The sequence below is a fragment of the Miniopterus natalensis genome, chromosome 2 (genome assembly GCF_054644295.1).
Source record: "Miniopterus natalensis isolate mMinNat1 chromosome 2, mMinNat1.hap1, whole genome shotgun sequence".
NCBI classification, from domain to species: domain Eukaryota; kingdom Metazoa; phylum Chordata; class Mammalia; order Chiroptera; family Miniopteridae; genus Miniopterus; species Miniopterus natalensis.
Window position 1 is genome coordinate 117,340,399 of NC_142082.1, and position 25,603 is coordinate 117,366,001.

General features: G+C 37.0%; 1 long non-coding RNA gene and 1 pseudogene across 2 annotated transcripts in view; one reads left to right on the plus strand and one right to left on the minus strand.

Moving 5' to 3' along the window:
* LOC148093792 (uncharacterized) overlaps positions 1-25,603 on the plus strand; it is a 205,392-nt gene that overhangs the window by 73,746 nt on the left and 106,043 nt on the right. The window lies entirely within an intron of this gene.
* Positions 9,087-11,480, minus strand: LOC107526857 (AP-1 complex subunit beta-1-like; annotated as a pseudogene).

The window sequence follows — 25,603 nt, forward strand, 5'->3', positions numbered from 1 at the left end:
AAATAGGGTTCTTGGTAAAAAGACTGAATCTAAGTACAGAAAAAATGAACCTTTCCTAGAACGCCTTGTTATACCATAAATAAAGAAAATGGTCAAAGAATGATGGGAACACATAGAAAGTATATAGTTGCCAGCTAGAAGGCATTCAAACTGGCCAGTCTAGGATATTTTGAATATCAAAGTAAATAATAATTATGATAATAATGTATTAAGGCCCATGGAATAAAATTAGAATTCATGAAGTTATGCAGATAGGAAGGAAGGTAAGGAAGGAAGAGCTATTATTTTCAGTAGAGTATCAACCAATAATTAAAGAAATGATGAAATTTAAAAATTATCAGTGAATTTTAAAATAATTGAGGGCATAAGCATGATAAGAAACATAATATTTATATAATTGTAAAGTATCTTCCCAAATATTAATAATTTTGAAGGAAAATATACCGACTTCACAATACATAAACTTTGTAGATAGCTGATATTAATTTGATCTTTTGGTTAAATGCTATGTTGTGATCAACTGACATCGTGGGCCTCTTACATGATGCCTTAAACAGGACACAATGTCCCTTTTGTGATATTCCTGCTAAAATGTAATAGCTGAAACTAAACATGAGTAAACATCAGACAAATCCATATTGAGAGGTATTCCACAAGGTAGTTGACCTATATATTTTACTCACACACACACACACACACACACTCTTTTTGTGTATTAAGTAGGTTTACAGTTGTTCCTATAAATGATATAATAAAAATACAAGAGTAAACTTTCCAGTACAAACAACTGTTAACCTACTTTTGCCCACCCCTGCACGTAGATATATATATAAAGATAAAAAGGAAAGATATGTAGATATAGGTAATATATTTTATTGGCACAATAAAGAATTTTATTATGAGTTAGATAATGTACCAATGTTAAGTATCCTGATTTTGATAATTATTAAACAGATAGGCAAGATAATATTATTGTTCTTAAGGCATACAAAGTCAAGGATTTTGAGGTAGAAGAGTATGTTTCCAATTAACACACATATATACAATTTATTCCCTTCCCCACCTTAGGCAAGACCTATGGCTAAAGGAATTTGAAGTAGGAGCAGGAATGTTATCTATACTTTCATTCCTCTTTTCCTTTACAACTGGCAAGGAATGGTCAGAATGGGGGAAGAGTGTTTGGTTAATGACTGAGTATGACAGAGCTCACTGTACACCCATTGAACAAATCCTGAAAAATATGTTTGAAGTTATATGTTGCTCTCTTTAGAATGCCTCTGTTTTCAGCAGTGGCCCTAATCATCTATTAATAAAGAACAAGAAATACCCTATTTATCATTCTGTAGCATTAGCTTACATCTCTAACATTCAAGGTCTAGGTGAAGTTGTTATATCCTTACATAGTGGGGTAAAATACAGAATCTTTACAAGCTTGAACTCACTATATACATTGACCCGAACCCAAAAGGATTCCACACTCCTATATGTTGATGATCAAACTGTTTTTCTTGAAACCAGGAATTTTTCACAACATCTAGGTTATATAAATATAAAAACGGTAAATCAAATCAAAATTATTTCATCTCTATCTACTTATGCTTTGTTATAAAATTATACAATCCAGGTCTGATATTTCTGAGCCTATTAACTTTGCTGCTAAAAATACTTATTCGGAAGTGTATAAAGCCAAGTTTGTGCTATTCTATAGACCAGTTAAATTTCCCAGGTACTCTCATAGTCCTTGGAGAGCCACTAGCAAAAGTATTGCCAAGTAGAAAGAAAACTTAAAAAGTCACTGAGAACTCTAGATAAACAAGAAAAACAAAGATTTATAGAGTAACTGTGGAAATAGAATATGTGAGTGTGGAAAATAAAGTTGGCTCCTGAGGTTTCACTACAAGGATATTGCCATCAATTTTGCTGAATAGGAGACAGAAAATTGCCTGATGACATTAAAATAAGTGCAAATTAAAAGCAAGAATGCAGGGAACCAAAAAGACTCAAAAATAAAACTTTACCCATTAATAATTATACCTATATAGCCATGAACCATTGACACTTATAAACTACATTTTCCTTTGGTAACCAGATGATAGTGTATCACATAGACATCAAATCGACCCATAATTATTAGGATATGTAACTTTACAATCAAACACCAAAAATAAACATAACCTTTTCTGCTCCATAATATTATGTACAAAGACTATAAAGTAATATTTCTATGACACAGTCATGCATCATCTAGTATGTAATATACAGTGGTGGCTATGAAGAGAAACTATGCTAAAGTAAACAAATACCATTAAGCAAGTGAAGTGTTCTACTTTAGATTCTACCATTTATAATTCCAACACCATAGACTAATAATGTTTTGTGTCTTAGTGTACTTTTTTGTAAAATAAGACAATTTGGGAGATCATTTTGTAATTCTAACATCTGTGAAATTTTGTTGTAAATACTTGTAAAAATTTATCTCTTAGAGCTCTTACTCTAGAAAGAAAAATGGTCAATTTAAACTCTATATTATTATGGATCAACTGCTGCTTTTTTTCTTAGCCTATTGCAGTAAAGAAAGTGATTTTATTAAACCTAAGAATCAGAGGCAAAGACCTCAAATAAGGCCAGCACCTTGAATGGTGGTGCTTGCCATTGTCATAACCCCATCTTCCCATGTGAGTGGTTTCTACTGCAGCAACTGGGGGCAAGTCTCAGCATAGCCTCAAAAAGGAAATATGATGCCTGGGAGCTTGGGGATATTTTATTTTCCTTGTTCAGTCTGTTGAGAAAAAGATCTGATAACTTTAGCTGCTCAAAGACTAAGTGAATTAGCTTTTTCCCTTATTCCAAACACCTCACATTTAAAGATATGACACCAATAATATCTTAGTTAAACCAACTGCAAAAACTTCAAAGGAAAAACCTATAGCTTTGATTCTTCAAGAAATATTATTTATTTCATGGTAGATCGGACCTACTTAAGTCAAAATAATAGATAACAGCTTACATGTGAGTGCCTACAATCTCCTAAATATGATTAAAAGTCTCTCGTATTACCTACTTAATGAGGAGAAGGGAAAAAGAGGAGGGTAAAGGAAGGGAAGGGAAGAAATCAAGGCACAGGAAAGTCATAGAAATTTCCCAAAGTCACACACCTTCAAACCTGAGCAGATTCACTTCAGAGATGGAAATAAAAATTAAATCTTATAATTGAAGACACGAAGATGGGGTGATATGCTTATAAGCTGGATACAGGATAAGATGTTGATTCTTTTTTTTTCTTAAGTATATGGATTTTATATAGGGGGATAGCTCTGACAGGGGTAAAAAGCTGGGCTGGACCCCCATTATGATGAAGTAATTATGGAATCTGGGAGATAATGGGGATCGTTGGAAGGCTTTCCAGTAGAGGAATAGCAAAATCTAAGTGGTGCCTAAGGAGAAAGATTAATGGTTGATGTAAATTTAATTTTTAGCTGCTGTTAAACTATAACCTTGATACTACTTTATAAGTGGAAGCATTGAGTTTGCTTTTGAAAAATAACAGTACTCCATGGTTCTGCTCACAGATTTATAGTGAGTAAATGCATCACTTTCTGGAATCTGTTCAGTGCTTTATGAATAATCTGGGACTGTATAATTACTTGGATGGACTTCTGGGCAACAAAGACAGTGTAAATCCAAACTAATATTAATAATACACTGATAATATTTTTAATATTTCTTAAATTTTTAAAAAGTTGAACATCCTAAAACACCCATTATTTTCTATTTTCATTGTCACCAACCTACATCAGGCTGCTATAGCCCCAGACAGCAGAGCAGGGAGCACATCAGCCTCCCAAACTGTCTCTAAGCTTCAGTCTACCTCCTTCCAATTTACTATTATCCTCTACAACTAAAATCACAGGAGTCCCCTCAAATATTTTTCAATGGCTCTCAACTTACCAGCATAATGGCCAATTTCTTAATCTAGTTTTGAGACTTTCCAAAATGTTCCTCATCTCGTCTGTTTATCATAATTAAGTATAAACAAGCATTCAATTCATTCAACAAAATGACCAGGTGATTAACTTGCTACCTCTTCTTGTGGATAGGAAGCCAGGCATTAGGAAAGTGCGATAAAACTTGGAAACAGGCATTTGTTTGATTCTCAGTCAGGTAACCTCTTGAGCCATAGTTTTCTATTTTGTTAAAACAGATTTTTCATATCTTGCTCACAAAGCTATTATAAGGATTAAAATAAATTAAGTGAACTAAAATAAATGCATTGTTCCAAGACCTGTACTTTGTACTGTGGCTGTAATGACAACTATTCTGGAGATCAGGATATAAAAAATATGGACTGACGTTGGAATTCCAGAGGGCATATTATGCTCATTCCCCCTCCCAAACTTAAAACCAACTCAGATATAGATGTACAAGAGGAAGAATTATTAATTCTGTTATACTAATAAAACTGAGAGAAGGCAGCATCCTCTGAACCTGTAGGAATAAACACTGGGATGCTTATCCCATCTGAGTGGCCTTTTGGTTCTGAAAAGTAGACACACTTGCCCAAGGAAGCTGCCGTTATTCTGCAAGGGACTGTTCAGTCTTAGCGGGTATTATATACAACCTGGATCCTCAGGCAGGGCTACTTCATTATGTTGTGTTTAAATTACTGTCAGAGTCCAGTAAAAACAAAGTGCAGTAGATATTTCCCCATCGACCTAATTAAATGGCCTCATCCTGATCTATCATTTTCCATCTAGGTAAGAGCTTTGTTTCTGTTTTTGCATTCAAAATCTGTTACGTCACTTATGAAATATTCACAGCCTATAAGGCATATAGTATTAATGCCACTTTATAATCAAGTGATTTAAGAGCCATACAGTTTAAGGGACTGCAGTTTAAGTTGCCAGTAAATAAGGGGAAAGCTGGATTGAACTTGTGGCACCTAACTTGTGTGCAACTAACTTAACTGCACCACCTTTCCTTCAGCATCTTCACCCTGAACAGAAGTTTCTTTTTGTTTTCATTTATTCCCATCAGGGCTCTTTTAAGTGGGGAAACACTGCCCCGATCAGTTGCTCATCATTGTTAGTTTTTTGCAACCTAGTTTTCAAAAGAAAGTGCTGCTGTCAGAAACCTTCCACCATGCGCTCGGGCAGTGAAGTCACTCTGGCTGGTGGGCGAGGAAGACAATGCCATCAACGAGGCTTGAACTGGAGGCTGGCTAACAGGTCAGCCCTGAAGTCCTGGCCCTGTGCTGGGAGAGCCTGACGGCCTGTGCTGCCGCTGATCTCACATTCTGCGCTTGGCAAAGTGTCTCACCTCAAGTGTGGGGAGAGTGCCACTTAGGGAAACGATACCACCATACTTCCCAGCTCTTCTCCCCAAGAGTTTGAGGGCTATTCCTCTCCTCTCACACTGCCATCTCCTTTGTCCCTCCATGTTTCGCCTTTTGGTAAATCTTTGCTTTGGGTTGTTTAGCCTCCTTTCTTTAATTGTCTTAACATGAATGAAATCTTCCCATTTTCTGGGTCACTGATACCTGAGCTGTCAGTTGGGCTGGGTCAGACGGACTCAAATACCTGGGCAAAAAAGCTCCACTCCACCGCCCTAGCCGGTTTGGCTCAGTGGTTAGAGCCTCAGCCTGAGGACTGAAGGGTCCCAGGTTCGATTCCAGCCAAGGGCATGTGCCTCAGTTGCAGGCTTGCCCCCCATCCGGGCTTGTGCACAAGGGAACCGATGGATATGTGTCTCTCACATCAATGTTTCGCGCTCTCTCCCTTCCACTCTCTCTGAAAAGCAATGGAAAAGATACCCTCAGGTAAGGATTAAAAATAAAAAGCCCCACCACCAAGGATCTTCAAAGGTGACAGAGAAACCCTCTTTACCCTCCCTAGATGTTCAGACACCAGAAATCACCTGTGCAGTCCCCAGGTTCTCAAAGTTCACCTATGAATGTAAGTGGTGATGCTCACACCAGTTTTTAGAGGTGATGTGGCATGCTTGTTCTCACTTCCCCACAGAATACACACCAGGAAAGCACACAATAGGGCGTGTCTACCTCTTTAGGACCTGCCCCATGGAGTCCCCATGCCTGACACCCATTTCTCTCCTAGCAGATCTGAGGTAGTTGATTCTTTTTAAGAACTTTCTTCTACCACAGAGGTCTATTTATTTCTTGATATTTATCTCCTAATGTGAAAATTAATAAGATAATTCTATCTCTCTTTTTTAATCTTTGCTGCCCCCCACCCCCATATATTTATTGAAATTTCCTGACATGCACCAAAGATGTGGAGAACAGAATGACAATCGCATCCACTGTATAAATGCCTCGAGTGTAGTTTTGTACTGCCATATCTTTCCAGGGTATAGACCAAAACTTATTTGCTAAATCTCTGTTCTTTTCCCAAGGACTTTTCCACTTATAAAAATTTCCCATTTTAATCTCTGACTACCATGAAAGCAATTGGGTTTGATATTTATTTCAAGTTCCCTATAGTATGGGGAACTTAGTCAAGGGTTCCAAAAAGGAACACTTCTGAGAATGAAACATAGCTGTATTACTAGTTGCTCAATACTATGGTGATTCTTAATTTAACCAGACTCTTGTCAATTACCAGGCTAGGAGGAACACACAGACCTACTTTCTCCAAATTTAAATTGGCTTCTTTGAATAAGATAGCCTCAGGTGTCACAACCTCTCACATATTTTAATCTTAGGAAGGATACCTTTAATCTTGGAAAGTAAAACCCCAGTACCAATAATGAAGTCTCACAGATTTTTTACTACCTTGCCACACCCTATGTATATGATAGACACCCAGGCCTAGCAAAGTGCCAGGATCCTAGAACTGGTCTGGTCTGTCTCTCTTCAGGTTTATCTGATATCCCAGTTGAATTCTCAATCAGTTCTAAAAATTGATTTCTCCTGAGAATTTGGTAATTTATATTTATAATTCTATTGGCAACATTCATAGTGGTTTTATTTTTTTAATCCTCACCTAAGGATATGTTTTTACTGATTCTGGAAAGAGAGGAAAGGAGTGAGAGAAACATCGATTGCCTCCCGTACAGGCCCTGACCAGGGATGGAACTCACAACCTAGGTTATGTGCCATGACCAGGAACTGAACCTGCAACCTTTTTAGTGTACAGGACAATGCTCCAACCAACTGAGCCACTGGCCGGGGCACATTCATAGCTTTATAATGTGGATAACCTTAGTTATTTACTCCCCCATTGTACTTTGATCCCATCCAATCATTCATGGCTATCTTCAGTTTGCCAAAGCTTCTCAACTCCATCAACTTTACTCTCTTATCCCTCCCTCTTAGGAAGAATGTTCTCCTTTAGGATACCTCTGATTTATATTCCTGCTATTTATTTAGAAACTTGATCATGAGAGTATTCTTAATAGAGAGATACTAACACATAAATTAATTATTCTAATATATGTCTTCAATTTAACCATACAGAGTTGGAAAAAGTAAATAATTTAAAATTTGAGTTCTGAATTATCTAGGAGCATTCATTTTGAGAAGCAGATTGGCAACATATTTGGTTTAAATTATGTTCACTTTGGTTAACTACTGAAGTGTCAACAAGCAACATCATATATAAAATGGGAACAGCTTTCCTCAATATTTCCCCAAGTTTTTATAGAGATGTACAAAAAGTTATGGTAAATGTAAGCTTCCCTGAGTAAACAGTCAGATCAGAAGTACTAAGATAAACACAGGCCACAACTTTTTACACTATATGACTAGGTGATGGACCATTTCAGCATTTAAGAGTTCTTTTTGAATTTCAGTTACAGCCCCTGAGTTTCATTTCTAATGAACTATCAGCCTAATTCCTGGCCATGCACTACCACTCATTGTTAAAAAACATCTTACCTTTCCTGGATGGCATTATTCCATCTAGAGGAAATTTCCTCACGCCAATACATAGACCACTATTTATTTATATAAATTGTGGCCTTGACTGTTTCCCCTTTAGTTTTATTTAATGCGCCTATCACTTTTCTTAGATTTCTAATTCCATAAATTTCTTGGGCATTTCTTCCCACAGCACAAGCAACCTCTGCAATTCAATAATTGAGTCACCTTGAAACTCACCCAATAATGCTTTTAGTATTTTAAGCTGTAAGCTGTCCAAATTTTATGTAATCATATTCCAAAGTTGTCCCAATCTTCAAATAGTGGGTCCCCAACTGGCTTTCTTATTAATCTTCTTTCTGAAACTTAACAAAGTATATGTCAAATTTTTTTGGATCTTTATTTTCTCTGGGTTATTTATTCCAGTTTTCCCATGAGATCTTTTCTTATTCTTTTGGATCTTCATGAGTTATCATTGAGTTCCTTAACCTAATAATTATTAAAACCCATTTCTTTCTAGCATTATTTTAAAAAAATTATATCTAGATTTTTTTCAAGCATGTACCTTTTATTATTTTAAACATTGGCTTGATTGGTTCTAAAACCTGAAATCTATGAAGTTTACCTAATTTTTGTACATCCCTCAATTCTTCCTAAATATGTTATTCTTTACTACTTCTAGAACAAAACCTTTATTTATTTTTTTTCTCTAAAAGAAAGTGGTGCTCAAACTAGGGAGGTGGCTGGACATGCTGGAGGCTCTTGCGATGACACAATGACTGAGGACATATTTTGCATTCTGGAACTGGGTGAAATATCAATATACCACCATAAATAGGATTATCTCCCACCTTGGAACACTGTTTTGCCTAAAATGTCAGTACCGTAAGCATATTCATGGAAAACACTAATCTAAAAGTCATCAGATTTCTTTATCTTCTAATCCAAATTTGTTGTACATTTTGGTTTGCACTGATTTGATTTTCTTTCTGCCACTGTTCTAATAAGAAAATATCCTCAAAGATAGAGAGTTTCTAGGTAATTTTATTTGTGGTTAATAAAGTCCTCTGTATTTATGTGGGTAAAGCCACAATATAGTTTCCAACTTTCACAATCACTATTTATAAAAAGTGAAGAGTAAAATCTAAGAGTAAATAGATGGCCTAGTCTGTAATTTTTACATAAATCCTTGGTCTTGCATGAAGATTATAATTTAATAAAAAAATGTCAGAGCATCATCCTGTTGTGCCAAGTAGAAGACATCAGTGTTGTCTTTCACAGCCACCTGCAAGTTATCCAGGTTCCATCTTCATGACTGGGCCCAAGGTGTTGAGAGGCAGGGACACATCAATGCTCTGGTTTGGCATCAGTGGTGTATGGATGGCCAGACAAGTGCGAGGGACACCACCAAAACTATTCTTGATAAACTAGAAGGCAAAGTCTCTCATGTGCTGCAGAGCTTTTTTGGTGGCAACCATTTCTATATAGATGTTCCCTTAATGATGAATAAATGTTCTGGAAATCTCCAAGCATTTTAGCCTTTATGGCTGGCAGCCAGACAGCCTTAGGAGCCACATACCCACCATGTGCCATGCCTGATCCTGTAGAAAGTTCAAATAGATCATCCAGACCACTGCTGACTAGAGCAGGAGTAGGTGAAGAACAATGGTTGTGAGCACTGATGATGGCAGAAATGACTGTCTCACTGCCCGACTTCCTCCAATGCTCCCACCAAGCTCACTGCTAAGCAGACTATCTAGTCATTCTCCCAAGAGATTCACTGCTCCCACCCACATGGAAGATACCTGTAGCACACTGGGGGACCAAGGTCAAGATTTAAAAGGTCTCCTAGAAGGTCACGTTGAGAGGGAATAACATGAGGCTGTTCCAGCTTGGTGACAGTGGTGATGCCAACTGGGCTGTCACCTATATCATGCATTGGCAAGTGTTTGCAATGGATTCTGTAACTTGCTTCTACAAAAACATTGGGAGGCTTGTGGTACACAGAGGCCAAAGAACCAATGTGGCGGATTAGCTTATCCTGCAGAGTTGGCTCAATAAGATCTCTCCTCAGAGATCAGTGGCTTCTCAGACAAGACTACTTATTTGGCTGTGACAGGGTCCATTGAGAGAAGCCATCCATAATTATAGCCCCCATCTTAAAAGTCAGAATTATCAGAATCCTGTGTTGCCAAACTCAAGACCTGCTGTACCAGCTTCTGTGTTTCTGATGATTTCTTGAAAACAGCTTCAGCATGGCAGTAAGCAGAGTAAGCTGGACCTGGGTGCTTCATTATGAACACCCTCCAGAAGTTCAAGTTCTCACATGCCGTGGCAATGATACTTTCATACTTGTTGGGGTACTTGCGGAAGATGTCACTGATGATAACAATTGCCTCTTGGGCCACATGATTTACTTTGGTCTGAACGAGGTCAAGCAATGTGCTTACAAAACGTTCTGCATGTTGCTCCACCTTGATGGCACACCATCCAATGGCCCACACAAGCTTTGTGAACAAAGTCATAGTCCTCTGTGGCATATTCCTTCAGTTCTACCAGAACCTGAGTAATACTGGCTTGGGCTGCCAACTGAATCATGTTGTCCAACTTCTGTAGTTTAACACAGAGGGGATCATTATACTTCACGAAGACTTTGATTTCCTGCTTTAAGACTTTAGGCCCTTTTTGGACAATTAGGTGGATGTTCCTCAGGATGATGTACTGCACCTCTGGCTCCCCAGACAGCAAAGTGACAAGTGGAGGGTCCAACTTTTCAGCAGCATATTGTAGTAGTCAGAGTACGTGGGTAACAACTCTAGAAATTTCATTAGGACTTTTACTGATGAAAGCACCACTGCTGAGTTGGCATGAGATAGCCTAGAGTTACACACTTACAAATCTCTGAGCCTCCCAGTCATCTTTAGGGTTTTAATTTGACAGACAGCCCAGGATGAAAATCTGGCCCCATTCAGTTTACTCATTCAGGGCTGTCAGCAGCTTATTAATGTTCTGTGGGTTCAGATTGAATAAGTTGCTGTTTGGGTGAGATACACTGATTTCAGATAACATTGCCAGAGCATTAGCCACCACCATTGGATTTTAATCTGCTGTGAGATCTTGCTGAGAATCCAGACATCTTCAATCTTCCTTCATTTGGGCATTGATATAATGGCGTTTTGCCACACAGACTGCTGTAGTTTTCTGAACACAGGGATCTTCATTCTTCAAGCACTTGTGGAGGGACTCAGATATTCTATAATCTTGTTTACCCAATGCACCCCATGGTTCTGACTGCAGGGCCCAAATCAGAGAACTGGGATCTTCACAGTATTTCACAAAGCTGTTGACATCCATGGTGGCCATATCTGGCTGACTCTTGGCATAGTTCACCCAGTAGAGATACACAACCTTCTTTAGTTCCAGGCTGTCAGTCTGCATACAGTTCACTACATCTGGAAAGAGTGAGCTGACATCCTTCCCCAGTCATAGCAGCAACTACTTTCTTCACAGCCTCCTTCCTCTTTTCTTTCTTTTCACTGTTGAGTTTAGCTTTTAATTAAAAATTTTATCCTTTTTTATTGGTTGTGAAGCACTTGGAGTCAGTCATGGTGTTGATGTGCACTGGAGGCAAGAATGGGGGTGGCGGCAGCAGCCACAGTGGTGGTGTAATGTTTCCTGCACATCACCTAAACTTTCCCATCAAGACACTGAAACATCAGAGTGAGAAGGAAAACCCATCACAAGTATCAAACTTTAAGTCCATGTCTGGTCTTAAAAATCCATGTGGATTTGACTTTTACTCTACAATATGTATGTTCTATAAGCACAGAATCTTATTTTCAATAAATAGCTCCCTAACAAGATGTATTATGCTTCACCTTGGTGTCTCATAAGCCTTGCACATTCCCTCTTCATCCAGAAGTTACATTTTCCATAGCTGGAATGAAACTCAGTTGGGGTAGCAGTCTGGTAAAGTAGCTTTGCAAAGTTTACGGTGTTAAAATTTGATTACAATTCAAATGTACTTATCTGAGAGGGAGCAAGAGTTCATTGTTGTCATCTGAGTATAGGCTATATTATAGTTTTAACTGGGAAACAAAAGTTTTTCTGAAAAGTATTCATGCCACTGATAATATGATTATAAAAACTGAGTTGAAGTTTGAATAAAACATTATGTGATATTTTGACCTTCTGAGTAGGGGCTAAAGTTCCTCATACTTGTCATTTATCCCCCTTTGTACTCCTTTAAAAAAACAAACTAAAAAATACCTTCTTATCCTGAATGGAAAAAAGTTCTCAGCTAAAAAGAGTTTATTTTGTTTCTGAATTTTGAAGGAGATATCTATGTGTGTTTATTGTTTCTAAAATTTGGGGCAGGACAAAAAGGATTTTTGCTTATAAAAACAATAGGGAAATATTTAATAAAAAGAGAATGAAAGTAAGTAGGCAATTCAGTCACAAGACAGGGTATCAAAGAACCATTGCCTAGAAAGGCCGCCTCCTACCAATCAAGCCTAAATTTACTTTGAACAAATAGTACATCTAGTTCAATGGGTTTTAAATAATTTTTTCTTTTGTTTTTTTCTTCTCCAGTGCCCTAGTTGTTTTTCCCAAGTTACTGTACATTAATATATCCTCTCCAAATATCTTGCTACTCATATCTACTACCTCTGCCTTCTAATATTTTTCTACTCCTTATTTAACCTGTAAAATGGTACAATTAAATCTGACTGCATTACCTTTAGCCATAAATATGTACACACCACAATATATACAAACATACACTCGCACCTTTGCATCGGGAAATTTGGCACAGAATACCATCCAAAAAGAGCAGGTGGACTTTGCAGGAAACCATCATATTTTTTAGTTTTAAAAGATAGTGTATTCAAGAAAACTTGATCTGTAAATTTAATCCACCCACATTTTATATTAAATATGTCCATTGGAGAACTAATGTTTCAACAAATAAAGAACTCTTTTGGCCTTCCCTTAACATGTCCGTGGTTCCTTAATAGAGAGATCTGACATATGTAGGTCAAAGAAAATTTCCTAGAGGAAGTGATATATGAACTCAAAGTAGGTTGGGTAGAAATAGCTAATTAAGATATTAATTCCAACCAAAAGGAACAATATATGCAAATGTAAGTATAAAGGACTAGAAGAAGGCTAGTGGCACTGGATGAGAGAAAGTAGGGGAAGACTGGTGTAAAGAGGGAACAGGAGAACAGGAGATAGAGGTTGTATGATGCAGGGTCCTGAAGTCAGAATTCTAACCTCTTTCCTAAGAGCAATATGTACCATTAAAGGATACTAAGCATAGGGGGAGCATGATCAGAAATGTACTTTGACATATTATTCTGCAATGAAGAATGAAGAATGGGTTAAAGGAAAGTTTAGAGAAGGCTGGGGATATCTGTTTGTAGGCTATTGAGAATTCTATGTGGCAATAAATATAGCAGGGAATGTTGTGCTGTCCATGCACATGCAAAAATATAAACAATCTGATAAATACTTAGGAAATATGATTGACAGGACTTGGTGGTGATTAGATAAGGAAGGTGAAGAAGAACTCTGTGTTCAAGATGACTACTAAGTTCCTTGCTTGCAAAATCTGCAGTATCATTCACAGAGACCTGGAAGGCTGAAAAAGAACTAGAAATGAGAGAGAATATCATGGATTTATTTTTTGTATACCCTATATTTAAGGCGATTTTGAATTTTCCAAGAATGGATATAAGAGAAGGGTCCTGGGTAAGTGCATCTGTTATCTCTGTATAGCTAACTAGTAATAATTGAAGTCATAAAGATGTCAGGGATGAGAAAAGAAAGGTTCTAAGACTAAGTTTAAGTGACTTCAATATTTAACGGCCCACTGTGATGAGCCTGACAAGCATATAGAGAGGTAGGAAGAAAATTAAAGGGCATTATTGCAAGCAATTCAAATAATGAGAATGTCCCAATGGAAAAGAGTAGAAAATAGTGCTGAGTGTTACTAAGCAGGCTGAGAAGCATATAAAAATTGTTCTTTGGATTAGAGACAGGAAGATGATTGTGGATCTCATCAGGAACTCTGGTAGAGACAAGGTGCCTGATGCCAGATCAGAGTTTGAGTAGTAAGAGATAATAAATAAATGCAGCAATTATAAACATATCTTTTGAGAAAATTGTATTAAAATTTCCTTGCTTTACATGTTGGTGGAATGATATAAAAACTCACACCCATACCAGAAACATGAATATTAATCTAGATTCATACTTCTAATTTATCTTTCTACTACCTATTGCTTTGAAATTTGCAAAATTTGGTCATTAAAGACTTGCATGGCAAGTACCATCATAAGCTAGAAAGAACATAAGCCATGGACTTGATTCCCAAGTCTATGACTGACTAGCTCTAAACCTTGAATAAGCTACTTAACCTCTCTAAGCCCTTATTACCTCATTATAACACATCACTAATGAAATCTCTCTCATGGAACTGGTGGGGAATTAGAAAGATTATATATGTAAAATGCCAAGTAAACGCTTAGTACACAGAAAGTATCATGAAATAACAGCCCTTTTAAATATTAAAATCAGACATCTTTTCTCTGTCTCCTTTTCTTCACACCAATACTTCTGTTTGGGGTTTCATCAACCTATCTTCAATTCATCTTCCTAACTGTTGCCAGTATAAACTTTCTAAATGACATATAATCATATTGTTGCCTTGTTTAAAACCCTTAAAATATTTCAGTAGTTCTCCCTAGCTTCCAGAATAAAGTTCAAATTTCTCAGATTATCATCCAAGGTCAGCCATGTCCTTCACCTCCACAGAACATTTTACTTACTCATCACACTATCACACAGGCTTCTCACTATTCAGAGTTTTTTGTGCTATCACTTTGTCAAAACTAAACTTAAACTCCACTGTAAAGATGGATTTTATTTATGCTCCAGCAGCATCCTGAGCATTTCTCTTTCTCATGTAGCGGGATAAAGCACATTGGAGCTAGACAGCCTTGGGTCAAATATTGACTCTGATATTTATTAGTTGTGTGTCTTTAAGCTAATTACTTTATCTGTAACTCGCTTTTTTCATCTGTAAAATGAAGATCACATTAAAGGTAGCTTATTATAATTTTTGGATTATAAGAAATAAATAAATTAATACATGTAAAGTATTTGACACTCAATAAATGTTTACTGTTAACAGTGATAGTGATAGCCTACCAGCGAGATATACTATAAGCTCCTTGGAATCAAAGGCCTCCTATTATTTGTTTTTACAGTGCCAGTATGTCCCTAATGTTCCAAAGTCTATTCCTGCTTAATATATATTAAATAATAAAATAAATGGGTGTACTAAAGAATAAATTTCACCACATTTCATCTGAGATTTGAAAGCACCAATATGAAATTAGGATTAGTTTGGGCACTAAGAAAAACCTCTTTTTGTTTATTAATAAATTACGAAAAACTATCTTTGTAGCATGGTTGTGTGATTACATCCCATTACTTACTGTTTGCTAAAGAAATGAGCTACCATAAATACCATTAATGAACAGTCCTTGAAGAGATGTAAATTATATTTTGTGAGAATCTGAATATATTCTAACTGAAAATTTACTTTTATTAATAGTAAATAAAATTATTTTTAAAGCACTGGAGATATGTACTCAATAAAAAAATCTAGTTTCCATTTTTATAAGAGATTCTATTATTCCAGCTGTGCTTACACAAAGTATTCAGTCATTAATTAAACATGTCTGAATAGTCCAAAATATTATATACATTGTGGTCACTAAAAATATCAGAATGCTTACTGAATAAAAAATAAATGCAATAAAAATACATTGTTTTGGCTTGCTTACTAATTTTATAGAATCTAAATTGGGCTCAGCAGTTCAGTCTATTCATAATTTTTAATAACTTCTGCAATAATCTGTCATTCTGCACACTAAGGTCAATTCTTGTGAATCTTAAAATTATATATTTGTTTTACAAAAATAATTTATAAGTGCTCATCTTAGAAGAGTTTTTCCTCTCTCCAAACAACAGAATAAACTGATTAGTGATCATGCACTGACAGCCTGACTTAGGTAGCTTCAAACAATCGAGCACAGAGTAAGCAGGCCTACTAATAGTAACTTACCTGTGTGAAGCATAGTAGATACTTCTCAGTTCCTACTTTATGATCTTCTTTTGTCATTCCAGAAAGTTTTGCAAAGAAAAATTTTTCCAAAGTTTTAGTTGTTTGAGAAAACAGACACATGGTCCATAAAGCCAAAATAGTAACACAAACATTTTAAAAGAACCTGAAGTGCTACATATAGCCTTTTGAAGAGTCTTTTTCCCCAAATATTTTTTTCTATCACAACCTGCCTATAACCTGCCTGACATGGACCCTTGTCTCAAAATCACAATCCATTGAGAATGGTCTTAACCTCTTTGTCTTGTTCATGATCAAGTCTTGGTATTTTCCCTTATTCTTCCCTTGAGCTCTTAAACCCTATTAACTTGATTTCTTGTCAATTGCTTCTTGTACAGTTGATTGCCTTAACCCACCTTTCAGATCTGATGTGAGATATTATTCTCCTGGTAACTGACCTGGTTTCCCAAAATCTGACTCACCCTGCTCCCTTGAACCACTCTGCTTTGGCCACTGACCCAGCACTAGGGATTAAAGATCAGAGGATTTTTAAATACAGGTAATTAAGAGTTTTCAGTTCACATGCATTTCTAGACATAGGGATATCCATTAAATTGCTTTTTTCTCAGTTTGAAACATCCCAATTTAAGCATTTAATACTGAAAGACAAGATTAGATTTTAATATTCACCATCAATAGCAAAATGCATGTTTTAAAAAATAACTGTGCCTAGGTTTGAAAACTTAATTCAAATAGATGTGCTCTAAAATTACATAAACATGAAAAAATGACTTCCACATATTTATTTATTTATTAATTAAATGCTAAATTTGAATAAGGGAAATAGTAAAACTAAAATGTAGGTACAGAAAAGTTTTAAAAAGAGGGTTTAAATCAATGTTTCATCTATGCTGAGCAGAGCAAGCTAGACCTAGCATTTTGGGGGGTAGTTTTATTCAAATTATTTTGCATAATTACCACATGTTTCATATTCTTGAATAGAAAATATTTAAATAAATAATCACATAAGTTATTTCAGAATTTGTAAAATAAGAGCAGGAACAGAAGCTGTTTAAAGTGAAATCATGCATATCAACAATATAAATAACTCTGCTATAAAATATAAATTTATTCATATTTATCATAAATAATAGACACAATGTGAGAAAACCTATTCTAACTCCATTTTGCAAATAGTAATTTCTAAAACTATTTTGTTAGTAAAAAAATATTAACTACTAACTTTTTATATTTTTCTCCCAAGAAAAGCTACATCTTATAATCTTCTGAACTTAATCTTTGATTGAATTTGGAAAACATTCTACATATCCTACAGCCACATAACTATATCTATAATAAAGAGATAATAAGAGCTGATAGGAAACATTGTTTGGAAATGTGATATTTCAGCCATCTTTGTGATTAATATCAATGAATTTTGTTTGAGCTACTCACAATTACCAATATTAAGCACATTAATTGTTCACAAAATTACCTGTTACTTTACAGGATTATGAATTTTTTTTGTTTTCTAGAATTAGCTAAATTTAGACATGAGCAGTAAGCAAGACAACAGCAACCAAAATATATTAATTACTTGCTCATTTGACAGATAGAACTAGAGTGTTTTAGAGAAGAACATGTGTTTCTTAAATTTGGGTACTGGAATATATATGTATATTTGAACCAGACTGTTTCAATAAAATGTCATAGACAAGCATACATTTTTAACTTCTGTCAAGGAGAAACTCTATGTATCTGGATGATGAAATAGGGTGGTACTTCCATAAGTAGAGACTTATCACAACTTTCTGTTGTTCTTGAGCATAAAGCTTTATAGGCCGAGAGACGAAGCCTGAGGACAAAACAGGTTGAAGCATATGTAATCGCAGTGAATGATTTAATAAACAGTGTAGACTACAGAGGAGGCAACCAAGCTCTTACTTCCATTTTGTATAAAGAATTTTTGTTTGGGCAATATGGAGCATGCTCTGACTAGAATACAGCACAATACAGTGGACTTGGTTCTTAGACCAACACAGGCTCTAATGTCAACTCTGACTATATTATGTGAGACAAATTTTTAAATATTAATGAGTTTCATTTATTTCTTCTGACCAATAAGCATAAAGTTTCCTGAAGAGTATAGGAAATTACATGAAATTATTTTATCTAAACATGGCATAAACATGGTATTTCACAGTTGTGACTATGAGTAGTGATCCTGGTTTAATTAAATACAGGACTTTGGGTAAATTATTATTTATTGTGCCCTCTGTGTCAACCTCTTTCATAGTAGATACCAAACAGTCCACAAATGTAACCACACAGAAACTTTATTTCTTTGATATAACCTTTTCTCCTTTCTTTAAACTGGCCTCATCTAGCACGGATTCACCTGCCTCCTTCTCCCTAGCATGTCTACTCCCTTAATCATTAGCTCTCAGGACAATGTTCTGGTCATCATCAAGGCATCAATAATCTTAGAAAGAAAATCTTGGGTATACTTGTGGCAGGCAGTTAGACAGACAGGAGCAGACCAAGGACAATGGGCCAGGTCACCAGGGCAGATAGCCCCAGGTGCCTAGCAATGGGGAAAACAAAGGTTACCCGCAGGGTAACCTTTCCTCCCTTAGCATATCCCTGGTCATTTGGTTTAGAACCCCTGACCTGTCCTCACTAGAGATAACATCTAGGCCTCAGTTGTGTTTCACCTCCAGGCCCAGAAAAGCAGAAAAACTAGACAAGTGATGCCAAGGCTGACTTCAGGACAAGCTGCATTGACTAATGACCCCTGGCTTGGTGGCAACCAATCAGTGTAGACCATGACTCTGAAAGGATATACCTGGAAAGCTGATGAATATTCTATTGTGATCCTTTTGTGGGACCTCCCCTAAAATCCTCACCCTTAAAAGCCTTTAGGATGAAGGACCCAACTCTCTCTCCCTTCCCGGAGCATGCCTTCAACTTTTCCTCCTCCCCAATTCCCACCCCTGCCACAGGCACATTACCCTTACCTTTCTCTCTCCTAAGCTCCAAAGGCCCTTTTTTGCCTCTGTTCTAAATAAACTTCTCTTATAGTTTGAGTTCTTTCCCAACCAGAACTTAAGTACTGAGGTTGCTGAACCAAGGTTCCAGTTTGACAGCTGGTGCCATTCTCACCACTGCCAACATATTGACCCCAGAGACAGAGTTTCGGTCAAACTAGAGATAACATCTAGGTCTCAGCTGTGTTTCAGCTCCAGGCCCAGAAAAGCAGTGAAATCTGACAAAGTGACACCATGACTGACATAAGGACCAGACACAGTGATCAACTACTCCCCACCCTAACAGTGCCCAATCACTAGAGACCAGAACCCTGACATGGACCATAATTCCCTTAGACACCTTGATTAATTATGTTTCCTCTACATAACCCATTTCCTGGAAGCCATCAGGGAGCCTGGTCTTTGGCATTAGCTCACCTGTATCTCTGGGCATGGGCCACTTCCTAAAAATAAGCCCTCACTTTCTCTGCTGCAAACTCTGTTCCTCTCTATTGGGCTTTGATACACACAGGCAAACAGACCCCTTTGGTCCGGTAACACAAATTCAGATGTGCAAAATCTAACTTTGTATATAACTTCCACTACTGTTCTTGAGATTCTAATTATATAGATGTCAAAAATGCTTAACTCTGTCGCTAATCGTCAGAGAGATGCAAATTAAAACCACAATAAGGTATCACTTCACACCTGTCAGAATGGCTACCATCAACAAACAACTTGTGCTGGTGAAAGGGGAGAAAGGGGAGCCCTGGTACACTGCTGGTGGGAATGCAGGCTGGGGCAGCCACTATGGAAAACAGTATGGAGGTTCCTCAAAAAATTAAAAATGGAGCTGCCTTTTGACCCAGTGATTCTAGGAATATATCCTAAGAATCCTGAAAGACTAACCAGAAAGAACATATGCACCCCTATGTTCATAGCAGCACAGTTTACATAGCTAAGATCTGGAAACAGCCCAAGTGCCCATCAGTAGATGAGTGAATAAAAAAGCTGTGGGACATTTACACCATGGAATACTATGCAGCTGTAAAGAAGGATCTCATACCTTTTGGGACATCATGGATGGACCTGAAGAATATTATGCTAAGTGAAATAAGCCAGGCAGAGGACAAACATCATATGATCTTGCTTATATTATATGTGGAATCTAAAGAACTTAATAAACTAATGAACAGAATAGATTCAATGACATGGAAGCATAGATGAGACTGAGAATGTCAGAGGGATGGAGGAGGGCAGTTGGGTGGAGGGGGAGAGAGTAACCAAAGAGTTTATATGCATATATGCACAACCCAGAACATGGACAATGGAGGGGAGAGGGACTGGGGAAGGAGAAGGGGTGGAATGGGTCATTGGGGAGAAAAAGGGACATCTGTAATATTTTAAACAAAAATAAGCAATAAAAAAAAATGCTTAACTCCATCAATTCATGGTAATTCAATTACTTCTGTTTTAAAAGTGAGTCTCTTAGAATTCCACCTCACAAACACCACCACCAGGCACACACAAACATACACATGGTTCTCCCTCTGAAATTCTAAGTCATCTAAATCCTAGGATGAAGTTATATATCATCCTACCATCAGAAGGAAGTTATCTGGTCCTCATGGCACTTTCTGGCTTCTCTGTTCTGCACAGGAATATAATTCTTATCAATCTGGCCCACAGTACTCTTGTTACTGGGGAGATGATGAGGAGACATTGCTTCTTGTCTTCCTGAGGGAAATATTTCAATCAAGAGACCAAGTTTAGAAAAGCAAAAACTTATTGGCCAAAGCAAAAATATACTTAGGATGGTGAAACAAAGAATGTGCATAGAAGTAACAGGAGAACCCAGGCTGGGCTGCCTTGGCTCACTGGGATGTGAGAAAGGTAAGGTTCCGGGACCTTGGAGACAGGTTCAGTGGGTAAGCCCAGGACGAGCTGCCACTGCCCATTCCTCCCCTAGTTGCAAGTCTTGTGGGGCCCCGTCAGAGGGGAGAAGGAAATGACTCTGGCACACTCCCCTTGAGGGGCAAGGTGAAGAGTGAGTGCTGGGATGTTCATTTTCAGGGGCTTTAAAGGCTGGGCAATTAGGGGAGCTCTTAGAGGAGGATCAATAGAATATTCCTCAGCTTTATGCTGATATAGAAAAGTGAGGTTTATTCTCCTAACTTCATTTGTCATTGTGTGTGGTTGGCAAATGGCCCTAATTGGATTTTGGTTATCTCTGAGTAGGGTGACTTAAGCTATCTCTGGCTGGGAAAGAGAAATGCAAACCATTTACCCTTAAGTGTTCTTGGTTTAGGAAAGATAGAATTTACTAGGTGGCCACAAAATTGCTGTTTAACTATCTGTCTCAGTTTCCCTATTCCTCTTGTCCTAGAATTTTCCCAGATTTTACTAAACTATAACACTCACAATGACCCAGTTGCGGCCCCATACCAGATTTTAATTGTCAAAACCATACAATCTGCAGCCTGTTTGTTCCAACCGTAAGTTCTCTTCTGATGGTATGCTGTTCTTTCCAATTCTGAATCTTTGATAGGGGTTGAGTGCTCAAGAATATTGGTTATATCTTTTCACAATACTTCAGAGTTCATGACTTTGTATGATTGACCTCATATGGATCTGACTAAGGAACTTCCTTCAGTCATTGGTCATTGGTCATTGGTCCTCTAATCCTGGGTGCCAGTTTGGGCAGTGGGTTTTCCCATAAGGCTTGTTATTTGCTCTGTTATACTGTGAGAAGCCAATCAATTAGTACTTTCTCCTTGTATCTAGAGGTTTACTTCAGCTCCTCCACTCTTTGGGACTTAGTCCAAAACACAAGGGCTGGGCACTTCCCAGAGACTATTGTTTCTTATATCTAGTCACATTCCTTTGTGATGTCTCTTTCCATATGCTAATCAGTCTAAACCTCACTTCCTACTCTAAGATATCAATTCTTGGCTCAAGTTCCAGCTGGTTTTGGCTCTTCATATTTAATTGGAGCTTCTGGCACTGAAACAAAAATAAATATACTTTTCTGTCACAAGCATAAGTTTCTTGAAATTGAAATTCCAGTCTTTTCAAAACATTGTCTCCACAAGAGGTTTACAGACATTCAGAAGTGAAGAATTTGCCTCCTTGTTTTGTTTTTCTCCTTTTATCATCTCTGCCCTGAGGATACAGTTTATAGAAACTGTCCCGGCTGCCTGAGAGGCTGAGACCATAAAAAAGAAATGGGAAAACATGGTTTTGATGTCAAAACTTTGCCCAGTGCACTTGACACTGCTAAAGAAATTTAGAATAGACACAAGAGCATGGGCACTTAATATCCCACTCACTCATGCTTTCTGCCTTTGTGGGTCTGTACACAGGGTTCCCTCCTCAAATTCTTCCCTCAAAGTTTGCATGTTCAAATCCAAACTACAGCAGTCCTTCCTAATCCCAGTTTTTCTTTTCATGGTTTCAGTTACCCATAGTCAACCACAGTCCAAAAATATTAAATGGAAAATTCTAGAAATAAACAATTCATAAGTTTTAAATGGCAGTTTTGAGTAGCATGATGAAATCTCACCAGTCCAGCTCCCTCCCAGTACGACCTGGATCATCCCTTTGTCCATCATCTCCACCTTGTATATGCTCTCCATCCATTTGTCACTTAGGAGGCCCCTCAGTTGTCAAATGGACTGTCACAACATCACAGTGCTTATGTTCAAATTACCCTTATTTTATTTAATGATGGCCTGAAAGGGTAAAAGAAGTGATAGTGGCAATTCACATATGCTAAAGAGAAGCTGTAAAGTGTCTTTTTAAAGTGGAATGGTTAATGTTCTTGACTTCATAAGGAAAGAAAAAAATCATATACTGAGGTTGCTAAGATCTAAGGTAAGAATGAATCTTCTCTCTGTGAAATTGTGAAGAAGAAAAAAAGAATCACACTAGTTTTGCTGTCATACCTCAAACTGCAAAAGTTATGGCCACAATGGGTGAAAAGTGCTTAGTCTATACAGACACTTCAGCAAGGGATCCCCTGAAATGAGTGGCATAGAGCCATTTACTACAAGAAAGAAATGGTTACAGACTCAGGAATAGTTTGGACTAAAAAGTATAGAAAATACTGGAAAGGATGTGTCTGACAATGAATAAACTGCTGCCACATTTCTTGCAGAATTGAAGAAGTGGATTAGAATTTGGTACTATCTGTGGTTTTCTGCATTCATGAGGGTTCTTAGAACATATCCTGGGCAGGGGAAACTACTGTATTGTAAGCTCAGTTCAAGTGCTGCCTCTTCCATGAAGTATTTCTAGTCAAAACAATCTCTGTGTCACTAGAAATTATTGTTTCATATCTGTATCATTGTCATAAACTAGAAAAATTCTCATGTATATTGAAATTTGTTATATGTCTTATTTTTCTTAGTAATAAGTTTCCTAAATATATTTACTGCCTAAGTCCCTTACTTAAGCACTAGTGATTAGCAAAGTGTCTTACTTTAATATATATGTATGTGCATACTTATATACTTACCATGATTTTATCTGAATAAAATATTGCAATAGTTCACTTTATAAAATGATCAAAAATTTAGCTTTTCTAGACTATTGGAATACTTCTGTCTTAGTTTCCTAGGGCAGCAATAACAAAGTGCCACAAATTGGGTTGCTTAAAACAACAGATATTCATGATATTTATTCTTTCACAGTCCTGGAGACTAGAAGTCCCAAATCAAGGTAGCAGTAGGGCTTCTTCTGAAACCCATAAAGAAGAAACCCTCCCTTGTCATTTTCTAGCTTCCAGGGGCAGCCCATCCAATCCTTCGGATTCCTGGGCTTGCAACTGATTTACTCCAATCTCTACCTCTGTTGTCACATGGCTCTTTCCTTAACTTTGAGGAGTCGCAGAGTTTGGCATCCCAAAATAGCCTCTTTGCAATTTTATTTTAAGCTGATTATTTTTAAGAAACAAAGTCTCAGAAAGCATCATTGACCCTCCCTTACCTGACCATAAGAATTTAGACCAGGAAGAAAGCTATCATCATACAGAGATATAGTTTAAAATGAACTACATATATAAGGAGGAACCTAGAAAGGCCGGCCAGTTGACCAAAGTCCAATCTGTGTCCCATTGTTAACGATGGCCCAACAAACATTTGCTCATCAAACATTCGCCTTTCTATCCCCATGTAAATTGCCTTCCTACCCTCTGAGGTCTCTTTCTCCTTAGCTCAAGATGTCCATCCTATAAGCCTCAACTGCCAGATTTCTCCTCAGGCCCCATATTCTTATGGAACCCCTATGTGTACATACATAATAAATTTGGTTATTTTTTTTCCTGTTAATTTGTCCCATGTCAATTTTGTTATTAAACCAGCCAGAAGAACTTAGAAGGGTAGAAGAAAAAGTGTCTTTGCTCTTCCACACCTGTTTCTGTCCTCACGTGGCTGTCCTCTTTTTTATGTATGCCTATGTCCAAAAGACAAGAGTCATATTGTTTTAGGCCCACCCTGATGACTTCATCTCAACTTGATAGCATCTACAAAGACCCAGTTTCCTAATAAGGCCATATTTCACAGGTACCGTGGGTTTGGACTTCAACATATTTTATTTTGTGGGAGGGAGACAGAATTGAACTCATAACTATAGCTAATAATGCTTGACACAGTAAGTATTCAAAATATATTTGAAGGATAGAAATTGATTATGCATGAAGTCTTTTAATAATTTAACAGTACTGACTTTATACATGCTAGCTTATCATCAACATACAGCAGCATGATTCTTGCTTTTAATCAAATGAGTCATTTGAATGCAAGCAAGTCCCCTTCTATATCACTGCCTAGTTCCCTTTCTCCCTGAAACAGTCCTTTATTTTTATTTTGAAGCTTACTGCTATTGTCACTTTCTGACTAAAGGTCCAATTCAAATCTGTTCAATCAGTAACAGTATTAGGCCCATTATTCTATTTCATTACAAATCACAGAGAAAAATCAAACCCGACAGAAATAAAAAATGATGTTGTACAATACATTCACTTGCCCTTGGGTCAGCTGTTCAATTTCATTGCAAATAAATGTAAGATAATTCATATTTTCAACCTTTACATTGTGTTTAGATACTTGTTGAAGCATGTCTGTGTGATATGCCACTGTATCTACATAAAAATATTAAAAACCTAGCTATGAAAACTAAAACTGTACTGCACCACATAAATGGTGTGTGTGGTTATTGATAATGATATAAAAATTCAAGGATGAGTCATTAACATTGTAGACCCAATGATTTGTGATCTAAATCAAAACTGCTTTCAACAAAAGAATGAATGATTACAATATTATCTCATTCCCACTGGAAAATATTAACTCCCACAATATTACATTCCATCCAATCATATCACTTATATTCTACATTACTTCAAAAACATCCATTCAAAATGTTTTATAGCAACTGCAAGATATCCACAATGGCATTTACAATAGAGCAAGACATGAGAAAGCAGCACAGAGAAAATGTTTGATATAAATAATTTTGAAAACATTTCCATCTGCAAGTGTAATTTAAGCCTTAAAAATTTCACAAAGTATC